At 40.8% G+C, this 17,792-nt stretch overlaps 1 gene segment (V, D, J or C); it reads right to left on the reverse strand.

Annotated features, from left to right (window-relative positions):
• Window positions 1–8,457: 8,457 nt before the first annotated feature.
• Window positions 8,458–11,720, reverse strand: LOC311361242 (T cell receptor alpha variable 4-like). The segment is given in 2 exons: window positions 11,678–11,720; window positions 8,458–8,786 (listed from the first exon to the last, which is right to left on the reverse strand).
• Window positions 11,721–17,792: the final 6,072 nt, after the last annotated feature.

Below are 17,792 nucleotides of genomic sequence, written 5' to 3' on the forward strand. Positions count from 1 at the left end.
AGACGGGATATAGGAAGATGGTCAATACTACAATTAGATCTTAGTTCAAGGATAGAAATAATTAAGATGAATGTATTACCGAGGCTACTGTACCTGTTCCAAACTCTGCCAGTAATGATACCACAGAAACAGTTCATGGAGTGGGATAGATGGATATCGAGGTTCATTTGGGGGGGTAGGAGGCCAAGGATTCGATTTAGCACCATGCAGCTCCCCAAAGACAAAGGGGGCATGGCAGTACCGAGACTGCAAGACTACTTCTATGCTGCACAGCTCAGGGCTGTAACTTGCTGGTGTAATGGAGAATATATAGCTAGATGGAAGGATATAGAAATGAAGGTAGAGGCTAGCCCAGTACAAATATTAATAACTGATAGGGAATTATTTAAGAGGGAAGAGGGATTGTTAGACCCAATAGTTAAACTCACATTGTGGATTTGGTACTTGGTAGTGAGGAAGTATGGGCTACAGACTGAAGCAAAGATTCTGAGGTGGTTAACCCATGACACGAGATTCAAACCAGGAATTAGAGACTGGGGCTTTGAGAGATGGGCAAATAGGGGTATTACAGCAATATGTACACTAGTTGAGAGGGGGGAGATGCAGAGTTTTCAGGCTTTAAGGGAGAAATTTGATTTGGAAGCAAACGAACTTTTTAGATATTTTCAGGTGAGGGATTATTATTTAAAAGAAATAAAGTTCGAAGAACCCAAAGAACAGAATATGATTATTAAAATAATGATGAATGCATATGAAGGAAGAAAATTTAGAGTCATCTCAGCTTTATACCAAGCTCTTGGTGCCAGTGGAAGTAATTCAACTGTCTATGTTAAAGAAAAATGGGAAAAAGAGCTTGGAGTAGAAATAACAGAAGACGACTGGTTTAATGTGTGCAGGGTTCAACACTCAGCCACGGGTTCTAGGGTGTGGCGAGAATTTGGGTGGAAGAACATTATAAGGTTTTTCATAACACCAAAGATTAAGGGAAGATACACATCAGGTCAGAATTCATGCTGGAGGTTGTGTGGTCAAGCGGAGGCAGACCATACCCATGTGTTTTGGAAATGTCAAAAGATGGAGGATTATTGGGAGGGAGTGTGGAGTGTGCTGAGGGAGATACTGGGATATGAGATACCAAAGACTTGTTTGGTATTGTATCTGGGGAACATTCCACAAGAGGAGGTACAAGGAAGAGATAAATACCTGGTGAAAGTATTATTGGTGGCTAGTAGGAAGGCAATTACAAGGGCCTGGTATAAGTTAGAACCCCCTACTAGAGAACAGTGGCTGAGCATAGTGGAGGAGATTTATGATATGGAGAGGTTCACACATACCTTGAGAATGAGGGAGGAACAGTTTCAAGGGAAATGGGAGAAGTGGAATTATTACAGGTTATTAAGGGGGGAGGACGATACCACAAGTAATAACAACTGAACAGGGGGAATAAACTGCTGCATTGTGACTGAATGGAAGGACCTATAAGCTGTATTTTATTTATTTTATTGTACTTTATTATTATTTTTTATTATTATTTTTTCGTTTCTTTCTGGTTTCTAAGAAATGTGTAATATTGTATTTAAATGAAAAATCCAAATAAAAATTAAAGTTTAAAAAAAAGAACAGCCAATGAGACATGACCTGCTGGGTCATGTGATCACCAGAGTTTTTGTACGGGCAGGAAGGAGAACGTCTCACTGTGTGACACCACTAATCCAACATGAACAGTAGTAGGTGGCAGAATGGGACGGTTTCACCTTCTGAAGCGACAACTCCCAGCTGTTCTCTTTTAGGACTAATGAGAAATCATCTTCCTGAGGATGATTGTATCCTTTAACAAGCTCACCATCACTCTTGTCAATTTGAAGAATCACAGTGAATGTTCCCGTATCTTTCTTCTGGTACCAGTAGATATAATCAGAAGTACACTGGCGAGTGTTTGCACATCTGAAGGAGACGGCTTCCCCTTCTCTCCTGGTCCACGACACCTGGTCCTGAGTCAGCTCTGCTGCCATGGCAACCACCACTGTAGGGACAAGAGCACATGGATGAGCATCCGTGTCCTGCGGTGGACGAAATCTGATATGTGGTGAGTAGTGATTGGTGGGAAACTGTCACCTAAACACAGTGAGCTCCAGGCAGCCCTGAAGAGTAGAAGCATCTGGTCTGTAGGAGAAGCTGAGGAGAGGGGCTGCCACTGAGTTTAGGGTGAACCAGGGTGGCCTCAAATAGGTCCTCAACGCCAGCCCACCGTCCCCTGGGGTGGACTGGGAGGGCTGCTTTTGAGTGACAGCTCAGTGGAACCTATGGTGTGGTGCCTGTGTGTCACATGATTCTGAGCCAGAGGACCAATGGCAGCACAGAGTTTGGATTGACATGTGAGTAAATGTAGAAGAGGCATATTTCAGATGAATGTGTTTGAACCTGTAGCTGAAGTTAAATATAACCACATATCTGTCATATATTCATTCCTCCAGCAGCAGTGAAGTTGGTGTGTGCTTGCGTGCGTGTGTGTGATTGTGTCTTTGCTGGGAGATCAGATGAGCTCAGGTTCTCTGTATTAGCAGAGACCTGAATCTGTTCCCTCCATCAGCTCCTCCTCCACTGGCTACAAACCACAAACATCTCAGAGCACCACATCCTGTACCCCAGCTCTGATGAGGAGCTGTCAATCAAAACAGCAGCATGGTCGTCTCCTTGACGACCAATGTATCGGTGGAAATGGAAAGACTCTGATCTGTGGTGAGAGAAGAGCATGCTTGATCGCGTACTGCAAATTAAAACCACACCGATTATTGTAGAGTTTACATAGTTATTAAATTATCTACTTAGAAGTATCCTAAACACATATCAATTAACAACAAGAAAAGGGCTATTAATCCAAAAATTGAATTTCATAAAAAACAGAACACATGTTATTATTCCCAAAAATGTGCAATATTTAGAGAAATAAAAGGATATAAATCATTAAATATGTATCCTACATAGAAAACAGCCAAACATTGTCTTTTATTCAAATTCCCCCAAATAGTTAAAATATACCTGAATACATTTTTTTATTGGAAATGTTTTAATTATTCACAAAATCTAGAGAAATAGAAAGACAGATTTATACATTATCAATTAGATACACACCGTAAAATGTATTTTGAATTGGAAACTGTATTCTACTAACACTTTGAAATATTAAATAAGTCTTTATTAAATTACATTAAATTCCAAATTAAACCAAAATAATAGACTAACAGTCTTGATCAACAACAAGAAAGCAAAGCTTAAGATTTCCATCCATGAACGTCTAGAAAGTAGCAGGTTACATTCTAGTTCAAAGTTACCTTTACACTAGAGCAAAGTTCAAAACGATTTCCATTGTGGCTTGAAGCATACTTAGTGGAGTTGATGTTCATCTAAAGGTTTGGTTATGAATCGTTGTCGTTACGCTAAACCAAATGGATTTAGACGAATTGTACATGTTCAATTTATTCTTATAGTTCAACAATCCTATAGTCCTATAACGTTCCTTCAATACCTGTTCAACCGCACATGTTCCAACAGAGGACCATGAGCCATCGCAGACTGACTCAAAGATTAAGAAAATACGCTTCTATAAAATAACATAATTGACCTTATGAATACAACTCCATTCATAGACAACCAGCTAATGTTACATTTGAGATTTTTATTATTTTAAATGCATGTTCTAACATGGTCGACAGTACACACTAACAAACAAGCAACAGAAAAATGTGAAACACTCATGCAGTTTTCTGGTCTGAACAGTGGAGGAGAAAGAGCAGAAGAACGTAGAGAGTAGAAATGAATAACATGAAGACATGATGACATGAAGACATGATGACATGAAGGCATGATGACCTCTGATGGTTCTACAAGGTGAGTCTGCAGGTTCTGGGGGACAGGAGCATCAGTCCAGGGCTGTGGTGGTGCTGGTTCTGGGGGACAGGAGCGTCAGTCCAGGGCTGTGGGGAAGGAAAAGAATACCTGAGGACATCCGGAGGAAGAAACGAAAACTACACAAAGACAAACAACCGTTGAAACTGTGACAGGTTGGTTGTATAATTATCATGGGCAGCCATTTCCTGCATCACCCTGATGTTAATAATAAAGAAACACTTACTTGATTGTGTTTTGATACTCTTTTAATTACCTTAAATTACCTAAATATAGAATAAACTACACCCGAGCGACAAAGAATTCCTTCACAATCAAAATAAAGTCAATAAGATGCTCCTTCAGAACTACAATAAAATATTTCAGAATTACAATAAACTACTTCTGATTCATAACAAACTCATTCAGAATCACAACATGGTGCTCCTTCAGAACTACAATGAAAATATTTAGAACTACAGTCAACCTACCTAACTCTTTCAGAACTAATAAGGCAATCAATCAGTTGACATGGTGCAAAGCTTTTTCATTATGTTTGTCTTCAGATTCAAGCTTTTCAAGCATTGAGGGGGTTAATTAGGAAAGGAAATGTGTTTTGCTCACCTATAAAGATGCCAATTTTGGGGGAAATCCAATTTTATCGCACCTTGAACTTTAACACCCTGAGCATGTACACTATATTTATTAACGTAAAAAAACTAGCCGGTTACATTCTAGTTCAAACTTAACACTAGAGCAAAGTTCAAATCGATTTCCATTGTTGCTTGAAGCATACTTAGTGGAGTTGATGTTCATCGAAAGGTTTGGTTCAGAATCGTTGTCGTTAGGCTAAACCAAATGAATGGAGCAGACCATACATGTTGAATTTATTCTTATAGTTCAACTATCCTACAGTCCTATAACGTTCCTTCATTACCTGTTCAACCACACATGTTCCAACAGAGGACCATGAGCCATCACAGACTGAATCAAAGATTAAGAAAATACGCTCCTATAAAATAACATAATTCACCTTATGAATACAACAACTCCATTCATAGACAACCAGGCCAGCTAATGTTATTATGTTACGTTTGAGATTTTTATTAATTTAAATGCATGTTATTACGTCATAATAATAATAATAATAATGCATTCAGCTTATATAGCGCTTTTTAAATACTCAAAGTTGGTTAACAGAGTAAACACAGAATAAAAAAATGTAATGACAACGTATATGAGTAAAAAGATAAAACAGGATAGAAATAGGTAGCTAAAAAACGGAAATAGGTATAAAAGAATAGGAATAGTTAAAAGGAGGGAGGGTAGAGAAGGGAAGGAAGTTATGTGTTGAAAGCGATCTTGAAAAGGTAGGTTTTGAAGGCCTGTTTAAATGAAGGGAGTGTGTTAGATGTTGCATGGTCGACACACTAACAAACAAGCAACAGAAAACCGTGAAACACTCCTGCAGTTTTCTGGTCCGAACAGTGGAGGGAAAAGAGCAGAAGAACAGAGAGTAGAAATTAATAACATGATGACATGAAGACATGATGACATGAAGACATGAAGACATGATGACATGAAGACATGATGACCTCTGATGGTTCTACAAGGTGGGTCTGCTGGTTCTGGGGGACAGGAGCGTCAGTCCAGGGCTGTGGTGGTGCTGGTTCTGGGGGACAGGAGCGTCAGTTCAGGGCTGTGGTGGTGCTGGTTCTGTGTGGGCCGGCTGGGCGTCCTGCTGGTCTTGTTGGTGTGGAGGAGCAGGAGAGCCAGGCCACAGCAGCAGAGCACACTCTTCACCACCATCACTGTGTAGAGCACAGACGCCAGCCTGGCTCTGGACAGCACCTGGAAGGACTCTGGGACCCCCAATAAACACACAGCCCATACTGGTTTATACTGGTCCATATGCACCATAGTGGTCTGTACTGGTGGTGACCCTATAGACTGTACTGGTTAATATGCACCGTAATGTTCTATACTGGTCTATACAGGTTTAAACTGGTTTATACACACTATAGTGGTTTATACTGGTCTATAGTTATATGCATGGTGGTCTATACTAGTTATTGCAGTTTAAAAAATTATTTTGTTCATGGTTTAAACACACCACAGTGGTCTATATTTTCTATACCAGTTTACACGCACCATAGAGGTCTAGTTGATAGCAAGTGGGTTAGTATAAGACTACATGTTCCAGGTGATAGCCAGTGGGGTTAGTGATAGATTACATGTCCCAGGTGATAGCCAGTGGGGTAAGTGATAGACAACAAGCTGAATGTGAAGGAGTTGTAGTTCTTCATTACCTGCTGGGATCTCCACCGCTTGCAGAAGGCTCTCATGCTCAACTCTACAGATGTATTGATCTGTGAGGGTTTCCTCCTGATCAATAACCAGGATGCTGGCAGCGTACGTCGGCCCTCTGAGCTCCAGCTGCTCCGTGTCCTTCCCTGTCCCTCCGTCCCCCCCTCTTCTCCTCCAGGAGACCCGGACCACCTCAGGGACCATGTCTCTGGCTACACACAGCAGGGAGCGCCGGCCCTTTAAATCAGCTCCCGTCGCTGGGTAGATGCTCACTTTGGGCTGTTCCACTGGCCTGTCTGAGTTTAACAGAAGAACCAATCGAGAGACAGATGACAAGTCACATGATGTCAAAACCGTAGAAATAGCAGAATTATTATATTACATATTATAAAATATGTTAAGTAATAAATAATTATGAAAACAATATGAAGTGAGGCAATCACTTCATAATTTTTGTACAATTATTATTATAAATACTATAATTATTATGATTTTAAACTTGATAATTAAAATATTTTTATTTGTCAAAAAAATCTACATTAGATCGAACAGTACTCGAACAATATTATAATAAATATTAACATATCTAATTATGTTATACATACAATATATATGATTAACATATCTAGCCTAATATACATGCCATGTGCATTTTCCATAAAAAAACATGAAAATACAGGCTTTAAAATACTACATCAATCACTATTATATAATATTTACTATCATTATATTATTATATTATTATTTATATTTTACTATGTGGAATAATAATTTTATTGAAAGAGGAAGATGAGATGTCTACAATGTAAACAGATTCTACTTTAACTTTACTAGGAGGCTTCATTTGATTTTGGCCAGCTGCTGAATTAATGTCATTAACATAATCAACATGATATATTATTTGATTATTGGTGGTTTGAAAATGTTCATGATTTTTAACCCCATTATGATAATTAACAATATGTTTATTAACCTTCATACATTATTACATAATACACTGACAAATTATACTGCGGCAGTTTATTAATAGCATTGGTAATATTTTAAGCTGTACAAAGAGAATATGAATCTTCAGACAACACTGACTTCTCTAGCACAACTCAAACAGGTCAAACACAATCTAATGGAAATATTATTACACTCATATTCCCCCCAACGTGACATGAAACACAAGACAGAGAAACCATGAAAGAAGTGATCTTACCGGTAACAACCAGGGTGGTGCCGCGACCAAAGGTGTCCACAGTGAAATATCCTGCATCATAAACCTCTGCTCACCACCTGTGATGCCGTCAGCGCTGATGAATAACTTGCTGATCACATCGATCCCCTATAGATGATGAGTCTCCACCACCAGGGAGGCGTGGAGATGAATGTTCTTGTCCTGAGAGGAGGGCTTATTAAGAGGATGCAGAGTAAATCAGGAGAGTGGATAACACTACTTGTGTTCAGTAGAAATGGCTCCAAGGTCTTCTTCCCTCACCCTTCATCGTAGGCTTTAATAACAACTGAAGACTCGTTCCTTCCCATGGAAGACAACAATGTAAGATCTTCCAGAGAGTGCTTCATTACCACAGAGCTCAGTATTTCACTAGATTCTGGTTTCTAGAGGTGTGAGCAGTGACGGACTGGACGGTCTGGCATTTGGGCAGATGCCAGAAGGGCCGCGGCCTCTCGTGGGCCGTTTGGCCTCTCGTGGGCCGTTTGGGCCGGTCAATCAATCACGGAGCGGCATGCTTGATGGAATTGCGCGGCCCCAACGTCGCGACGCCCCCCCCCGTCAACAATCGTGTCCGCGCGTAACCAACTCCCTCCCCCCCCCCCCCGTCAACAATCGTGTCCGCGCGTAACCAACCCCCCCGTCAACAATTACACCCGCGGCCGGTTATAATGCGCAAATGCCTGGACCGTTTTTTGCTCCCAGTCCGTCACTGGGTGTGAGCATGAAGTCGTCCACTTCCATTAGAGCCTCCAGATGTCTGTCTGTTACTCTTTAGTTTGATCCGGCTCACCAAAATCAACGACCAATTCAGTGATGATATAAACTCTGCACAGTAGCAAGGAGAGATCAAGGCTTGGATTGAATCCAGAACTACAGACAGTAAGGTCCAGGCTGTGATCTAACAGGGAACAGTGATTGATCCACATCTTCCAGCTCATGTCTGTTAGCATGGACGCCTAAATGTAGATTGAACAGCCAATGAGACATGACCTGCTAGGTCATGTGATCACCAGAGTTTTTGTACGGGCAGGAAGGAGAACGTCTCACTGTGTGACACCAGTCCAACATGAACAGTAGTAGGTGGCAGAATGGGACGGTTTCACCTTCTGAAGCGACAACTCCCAGCTGTTCTCTTTTAGGACTGATGAGAAATCATCTTCCTGAGGATGATTGTATCCTTTGTGAACGTAACCATCACGCTTGTCAATTAAAAGAATCATGGTGAATGTTCCTGCCTCTTTCTTCTGGTACCAGTAGACATAATCAGAAGTACACTGGCGAGTGTTTGCACATCTGAAGGAGACGGCTTCCCCTTCTCTCCTGGTCCACGACACCTGGTCCTGAGTCAGCTCTGCTGCCATGGCAACCACCACTGTAGGGACAAGAGCACATGGATGAGCATCCGTGTTCTGGGTGGACGAAACTTGTTGTGTGGTGAGTAGTGATTGGTGGGAAACTGTCACCTAAACACAGTGAGCTCCAGGCAGCCCTAGAGAGTAGAAGCATCTGGTCTGTAGGAGAAGCTGAGGAGAGGGGCTGCCACTGAGATCAGGGTGAACCAGGGTGGCCTCAAATAAGTCCTCAACGCCAGCCCACCGTCCCCTGGGGTGGACTGGGAGGGCTGCTTTTGAGTGACAGCTCAGTGGAACCTATGGCGTGATGCCTGTGTGTCACATGATTCTGAGCCAGTGGACCAATGGCAGCACAGAGTTAGGATTGACATGTGAGTAAATGTAGAAGAGGCATATTTCAGATGAACCTGTAACTGAAGTTAAATATAACCACATATCTGTCGTTGATTCATTCCTCCAGCAGCAGTGAAGTTGGTGTGTGCTTGCGTGAGTGTGTGTGTGATTGTGTCTTTGTTGGGGATCAGATGGGCTCAGGTTCTCTGTATTAGCGGAGACCTGAATCTGTTTCCTCCATCAGCTCCTCCTCCACCGGCTACAGACCACAAGCATCTCAGAGCACCACATCCTGTTCCCCAGCACTGATGAGGGGCTGTCAATCAAAACATCAGCATGGTCGTCTCCTTGACGACCGAAGTATCGGTGGTAATGGAAAGACTCTGATCTGTGGTGAAAGAAGATTGCGTACTGCGAATTAAAACCACGCCGATTATTATAGAGTTTAAATAAAGTTATTTAATAATCTACTTAGAAGTATCCTAAACACATATATATTACCTACAAGAAAGGGGCTATTAATTCCAAAAAAGCCAGAATACATGTTGATTATGCCCAAAATATTTACAATATTTAGAGAAATAAAAGGATAGAAATCATTAAATATGTATCCTACATAGAAATCAGCTAAATGTTGGCTTTTAGTAAAATTCAACCAAATAAATAGAATATACATACGTATATGAATAACAATTTTTATTGTTTTAATTATTGACTAAATCTAGAGAAATAGAATTACAGATTTATACATAACAATTAGATACACACTATGAAATGTATTCTGAACCAACCAACCAACATAATAGACAAATAACAGTCTAAATCAACAACAACAACAAAACTAAGCTTACGATTTCCATCCATCTACTAATGTACCAAGATAATAAAATTACTTTTACTGCAAATTTTTTTCATTTTTTATGATAGAGTGATTTAGACAGGGATGTATGGGAGAGAGAGCGGGGGACATGAAGCAAAGGGCCACGGGCAGGAATCGAACCCGGGTGGCTGCACTAAGGGCTGAGTCTTAAATGTTAGGCGCGCTACCCAGTGAGCCACCAGGACTCCCTACTGCACGGTTTTACACATATTTTTGTCTTTTCTTTAATATTCATTTTTTACATATTCATTTACTGGAACATTGGGAGAATTGAACATGTTTCTGCAACTTTTCTTGCAATATTTAGTAGCCTACATAAATAAACATGGTATGTGATATTTGTTGGTGTAACGAAGATCAGGTTTTAAACACAAAAGGAGACTCAAACTCAGGTTGAGAAGGTTAAACCAAAATGATTTTAATCTCTGCAGAAATTGCAGATGTATCAAATATAATGATTGGAATTAAACAAAAGTACAATAATTCACTAGGCCACTTAGCTACAGGACAGGACCTTCAGACAAATTGATAAAACTGAGAGCTTGAATACACAACATGAGGACACAATTAACAAATCAACACATTTGGAAGAAAATCAACAACAACCAGGGGAAGGAAAAGAACACCTGAGGACATCCGGAGGAAGAAACAAAAACTACACAAAGACGAACAACCGTTGAAACTGTGACAGGTTGGTTGTATAATTATCATGGGCAGCCATTTCCTGCATCACCCTGGTGTTAATAATAAAGAAACACTTACTTGACCGTGTTTTGATACTCTTTTAATTACCTTAAATGACCTAAATATAGAATAAACTACACCCGCACGACAAAGAATTCCTTCACAATCAAAATGAAGTCAATAAGATGCTCCTTCAGAACTACAATAAAATATTTCAGAATTACACTAAACTACTTCTGATTCATAATAAACTCATTCAGTATCACAACTTGGTGCTCTAACTATAATAAAAATATTTCGAACTACAGTCAACCTTCCTAACTCTTTCAGAACTACCAAGGCAATCAATCAGTTTGTAGCAGTATGGGCCGTTAATTAGTGCTGCAGTACCGGCCTATCACTGTTGGGTGCGCTGCCTATAAAGGTGAGTGGTTGCGCACTGGGAGCCCTCTTGCCTGGGAGCTCCTGGCTGCCCCGCCTCCTGTTATCACCGCACCTGGCCGCCTCACCTGATCGCCTTTTACCTGGATCGTGCAGTTCGCCGTTGTTTGGTATGTAGTTGTGTGCATCTGTGTACCCTCTAAACTTCACAAGTCCTCAACATTGGCTTCCATCCCCCAGGCAGTTCATTGGCCGGGTCTTCCCTCTCCCGTATCGGCTGCAGTTGTAGGGCGTGCGAGTGTTTTCCCCCTCCACCTGTTGCAGTGGGGAGCGATCAGCGGAGTGATCGAGTTGCACTTCAGCTGAGTGATCAAGTGATCCCCTTCCTCCCCCTTTAGTGATGTTCATTCAATTGACGGTATGTGGATAAGATGACGCTAACTCAAGTTATTAGTTGTTCAGCCTCTAGAACAAATGTATTTTTCTATGGCAGGGTTGACGTGTGTGTGGGCGGTTTCTGCCAGCACGTTCCCCCCCCCCCTCTTCACGCTGCTGTTGGCCGGCTGCTGTTTTGTCCACTGGTTTATATAGCCAACACATCCATCTTACTCTGCATCTCCTACTGTGCTGTACCTGCCACCGAGTATGGTGATTGCTGCCTCATCCTCATTCTCATGTTGTGTGAACATATTTTATTGAGAAGTCATGTTTAAAGATTATATATATTGTTAATTAAACGAAATTGAATTTGTATGCTGACCCAGTCTCAAGCTTTCATTAGTAAACGAACTTGTGTGCTTTAACTTTTAATCTTAAAAGTTAATCTAACTCTCCAGGTGAAATTCCTGGGGTGGCGTTGTTGGCAACTTGTCACTAGTTCCTTAACTAAACATCATCTTATATTGGTCCCTCGACCGTCGAATGCCACAAGTTGATGGTGCAAAGCTTTGTCATTATGTTTGACTGCAAATTCAAGCTTTTTAAGCATTGAGGGGGTTAATTAGGAAAGGAAATGTGTTTTGCTCACCTATGAAGATGCCAATTTTGAGGGAAAACCTATTTTATCGCACCTTGAACTTTAACACCCTAAGCGTACACTAGACTTATAAACGTCTCGAAAGTAGCAGGTTACATTCTAGTTCAAACTTAACACTAGAGCAAAGTTCAAATCGATTTCCATTGTTGCTTGAAGCATACTTAGTGGAGTTGATGTTCATCGAAAGGTTTGGTTCAGAATCGTTGTTACGCTAAACCAAATGAATGGAGCAGACCATACATGTTCAATGTATTCTTATAGTTCAACTATCCTACAGTCCTATAACGTTCCTTCAATACCTGTTCAACCACATATGTTCCAACCGAGGACCATGAGCCATTGCAGACTGACTAAAAGATTAAGAAAATACACTCCTATAAAATAACATAATTCACCTTATGAATACAACAACTCCATTAATAGACAACCAGCTAATGTTACATTTGAGATTTTTATTAATTTAAATGCATGTTATGTAATAATACTAATAATGATACATTCAGCTTATATAGCGCTTTTCTAAATACTCAAAGTCGCTTAACAGAGTGAACACAGAATAAAAACATTTAATAATAACGTATATAACTAAAAAGATAAAATAGGATAAAAATAGTTAGCAAAAAAAATTAAATAGGTATAAAAGACTAGGAATAGTTAAAAGCAGGGAGGGTAGAGAAGGTTGTGTTGAAAGCGATGTTTAAAAAGGTGGGTTTTGAAGGCCTGTTTAAATGAAGGGAGTGTGTTAGATGTTGCATGGTCAACAGTACACATTAACAAACAAGCAACAGAACCATGAAACACTCCTGCAGTTTTCTGGACTGAACAGTGAAGGGAAAAGAGCAGAAGAATGTAGAGAGTAGAAATGAATGACATGAAGACATGAAGACATGATGACATGAAGGCATGATGACCTCTGATGGTTCTACAAGGTGGGTCTGCTGGTTCTGGGGGACAGGAGCGTCAGTCCAGGGCTGTGGTGGTGCTGGTTCTGGGGGACAGGACCGTCAGTCCAGGGCTGTGGTGTTGCTGGTTCTGGGGGACAGGAGCGTCAGTCCAGGGCTGTGGTGGTGCTGGTTCTGTGTGGGCCGGCTGGGCGTCCTGCTGGTCTTGTTGGTGTGGAGGAGCAGGAGAGCCAGGCCACAGCAGCAGAGCACACTCTTCACCACCATCACTGTGTAGAGCACAGATGCCAGCCTGGCTCTGGACAGCACCTGGAAGGACTCTGGGACCCCCACCAACACACAGCCCATACTGGTTTATACTGGTCCATATGCACCATAGTGGCCCATGCAGGTTTTTAGTTATACGTATGTACACACCATGGCGATCTATACTAGTTTTTGCAGTTTAGAACAGTTTGAGAACTTTCTATACCGGTTTACACGCACCATAGAGGTTTATAATGGCTTGTACACTCCATATTGTTTTACACTGGTTTATTCTGGTTTAAACATCATGCTGGTATAGACATTCATATATTAATGTATTCTTGATGAAAGACCACATTGCTAATCCAGAGGCCACTTGAGATTCCTACAACAGTTCAGAGAGAGAGCAGGTGATCTTACGGTGCATTGCATCTGAAGGACCTTCTCTGGGTCTCCCTGGAAGCTGGGGGTCCATAGTAACTGCCGTCACTAAAGTAACCTCTGTCATTCCGGGGCCTTCTGACGTCAAGGTCATTTCTGTCATTCCGGGGCCTTCTGACATCAAGGTCATTTCTGTTGGAGGTGAGTCAGCGTTTGTGGGTTAGTGATAGACACCATGTCCCAGGTGATTGCCAGTGGGGTTAGGATCAGACTACATGTCCCAGGTGATAGACAATAGGGTTAGTATAAGATTACATGTTCCAGGTGATAGCAAGTGGGGTTAGTGATAGACAACCAGCTGAATGTGAAGGGATTGTAGTTCTTCATTACCTGCTGGGATCTCCACCGCCTGCAAAAGGCTCTCATGCTCAACTCTACAGATGTATTGATCTGTGAGGGTTTCCTTCTGATCAATAACCAGGATGCTGGCAGCGTACATCGGCCCTCTGAGCTCCAGCTGCTCCGTGTCCTTCTCCCCCCCTCTCCTCCTCCAGGAGACCCGGACCACCTCAGGGACCATGTCTCTGGCTACACACAGCAGGGAGCGCCGGCCCTTTAAATCAGCTCCCGTCGCTGGGTAGACGCTCACTTTGGGCTGCTCCACTGAGTCTGAGTCTGAGTCTGAGTCTGAGTTTAACAGAAGATCCAATCGAGAGACAGAACACAAGTCACATGGTGTCAAAACCGTGGAAATAGCAGAATTATTATATTACATATTATAAAATATGTTAAGTAATAAATAATTATGAAAACAATATGAAGTGAGGCAATCACTTCATAATCTTTGTACAATTATTATTATAAACACTATAATTATTATTATAATGATTTTAAACTTGATAATTAAAATATTTTTATTTGTCAAAAAAAACCTACATTAGATCGAACAATACTCAGAAAATATATATAATATATATATATATAATACATATTAACATAGATAACTACGTTATACATAAAATATATATGATTAACATATCTAGCCTAATATACATGCCATGTGCATTTTCCATTAAAAATGTGAAAATACAGGCTTTAAAATACTACATAAATTATTATTATTATTATTACATTGTTATTATTTCTACTTTGTGGAATAATAATTGTATTGAAGCTGGAAGATGAGATGTCTACAATATAAACAGATTATACTTTAACTTTATTATGGTCTTCATTTGATTTTGGTCAGCTGCTGAATTCATGTTATTATTTTATTAGCATGATATATTATTTGATTATTGGTGGTTTGAAAGATTTTCATGATTTTTAACCCCATTATGATAATTCCCAATATGTTTATTAACCTTCATAATTTATTACATATTACACTGACAAATTATACTGAGGCATAGTTGATTAATAGCATTAGTGATATTTTAAGCTGTACAAACAGAACATGAATCTTCAGACAACACTGAATTCTTTAGCACAACTCAAACAGGTCAAACACAATCTACTGGAAATATTATTACACTCATATTCTCCCCAACGTGACGTGAAACACAAAGTCAGAGAAACCATGAAGAAGGTATCTTACCTCTAACAACCAGGGTGGTGCCGCGGCCAAAGGTTTCCACAGTGAAATATCCTGTATCATAAACCTCTGCTCACTGCCTGTGATGCCGTCAGCGCTGATCAATAACTTGCTGATCACATCGATCCCCTATAGATGATGAGTCTCCACCACCAGTGAGGCGTGGGGATGAATGTTCTTGTCCTGAGAGGAGGGCTTTGTGAGAGGCTGCAGAGTAAATCAGGAGAGTGGATAACACTACTTGTGTTCAGTAGAAATGGCTCCAAGGTCTTCTTCCCTCTTCATCGTAATAACAACTGAAGACTCATTCCTTCCCATGGAAGACGACAATGTAAGATCTTCCAGAGAGTGCTTCATTACCACAGAGCTCAGTATTTCACTAGATTCTGGTTTCTAGAGGTGTGAGCATGAAGTCGTCCACTTCCATTAGAGCCTCCAGATGTCTGTCTGTTACTCTTTAGTTTGATCCGGCTCACCAAAACCAACAACCAATTCAGTGATGATAACTCTGCACAGTAGCAAGGAGAGATCAAGGCTTGGATTGAACCCAGAACTACAGACAGTAAGGTCCAGCCTGTGATCTAACAGGGAGCAGTGATTGATCCACATCTTCCAGCTCATGTCTGTTAGCATGGACGCCTAAATGTAGATTGAACAGCCAATGAGACATGACCTGCTAGGTCATGTGATCACCAGAGTTTTTGTACGGGTAGGAAGGAGAACGTCTCACTGTGTGACACCACTAATCCAACATGAACAGTAGTAGGTGGCAGAATGGGACGGTTTCACCTTCTGAAGCGACAACTCCCAGCTGTTCTCTTTTAGGACTAATGAGAAATCATCCTTCTGAGGATGGTTGAATTCATTGTAAATGTTACCATTACTCTTTTCAAATCGAAGAATCACGGTGAATGTTCCCGCCTCTTTCTTCTGGTACCAGAAGATATAAGTATAACACTGGTCAGTGTTTGTACAGCTGAAGGAGACGGCTTCCCCTTCTCTCTTGGTCCACGACACCTGCTCCTGAGTCAGCTCTGCTGCCATGGCAACCACCACTGTAGGGACAAGAGCACATGGATGAGCATCCGTGTTCTGGGGTGGCCGAAACTTGTTGTGTGGTGAGTAGTGATTGGTGGGAAACTGTCACCTAAACACAGTGAGCTCCAGGCAGCCCTAGAGAGTAGAAGCATCTGGTCTGTAGGAGAAGCTGAGCAGAGGGGCTGCCACTGAGATCAGGGTGAACCAGGGTGGCCTCAAATAGGTCCTCAACGCCAGCCCACCGTCCCCTGGGGTGGACTGGGAGGGCTGCTTTTGAGTGACAGGTCAGAGCAACCTATGGCGTGATGCCTGTGTGTCACATGATTCTGAGCCAGTGGACCAATGGCAGCACAGAGTTAGGATTGACATGTGATTAAATGTAGAAGAGGCATATTTCAGATGAATGTGTTTGAACCTGTAACTGAAGTTAAATATAACCACATATCTGCCGTTGATTCATTCCTCCAGCAGCAGTAAAGTTGGTGTGTGCTTGTGTGTGTGTGTGTGTGATTGTGTCTTTGTTGGGGATCAGATGGGCTCAGGTTCTCTGTATTAGCGGAGACCTGAATCTGTTTCCTCCATCAGCTCCTCCTCCACCGGCTACAGACCACAAGCATCTCAGAGCACCACATCCTGTTCCCCAGCACTGATGAGGAGCTGTCAATCAAAACAGCAGCATGGTCGTCTCCTTGACGACCAAGGTAGGTGGTAATGGAAAGACTCTGATCTGTGGTGAAAGAAGATTGCGTACTGCAAATTAAAACCACACCGATTATTATAGAGTTTAAATAAAGTTATTTAATAATCTACTTAGAAGTATCCTAAACACATATATATTAGCTACAAGAAAGGGGCTATTAATTCCAAAAAAGTCAGAATACATGTTGATTATGCCCAAAATATTTACAATATTTAGAGAAATAAAAGGATAGAAATAATTTAATATGTATCCTACATAGAAATCAGCTAAATGTTGGCTTTTATTAAAATTCAACCAAATAAATAGAATATACATACGTATATAAATAACAATTTTTATTGGAAATGTTTTAATTATTGACTAAATCTAGAGAAATAGAAAGACAGATTTATACATAACAATTAGATACACACTATGAAATGTATTCTGAATTGGAAACTGTATTCCACTAACACTTTGAAATATGAAATAAGTCTTTATTCAATTACATTATATTCCAAATTAAACCAACATAATAGACAAATAAGAGTCTAAATAAACAACAACAACAACAACAAAGCTAAGCTTACGATTTCCATCCATCTACTAATGTACCAAGATAATAAAATGACTTTTACTGCACATTTATTTAATTTTTTATGCTTTATGATAGTGATTTAGACAGGGATGTATGGGAGAGAGAGTGGGGGACATGAAGCAAAGGGCCATGGGTAGGAATCGAACCCGGGTTGCTCTAAGGGCTGAGTGTTAAATGTTAGGCGTTCTACCCAGTGAGTCACCGGGACTCCCTACTGCACGGTTTTACACATATTTTTGTCTTTTCTCTAATATTCATATTTTACATTTTAATT

The sequence above is a fragment of the Micromesistius poutassou genome (assembly GCF_964030765.1).
Source record: "Micromesistius poutassou genome assembly, chromosome: 16".
NCBI lineage: Eukaryota > Metazoa > Chordata > Actinopteri > Gadiformes > Gadidae > Micromesistius > Micromesistius poutassou.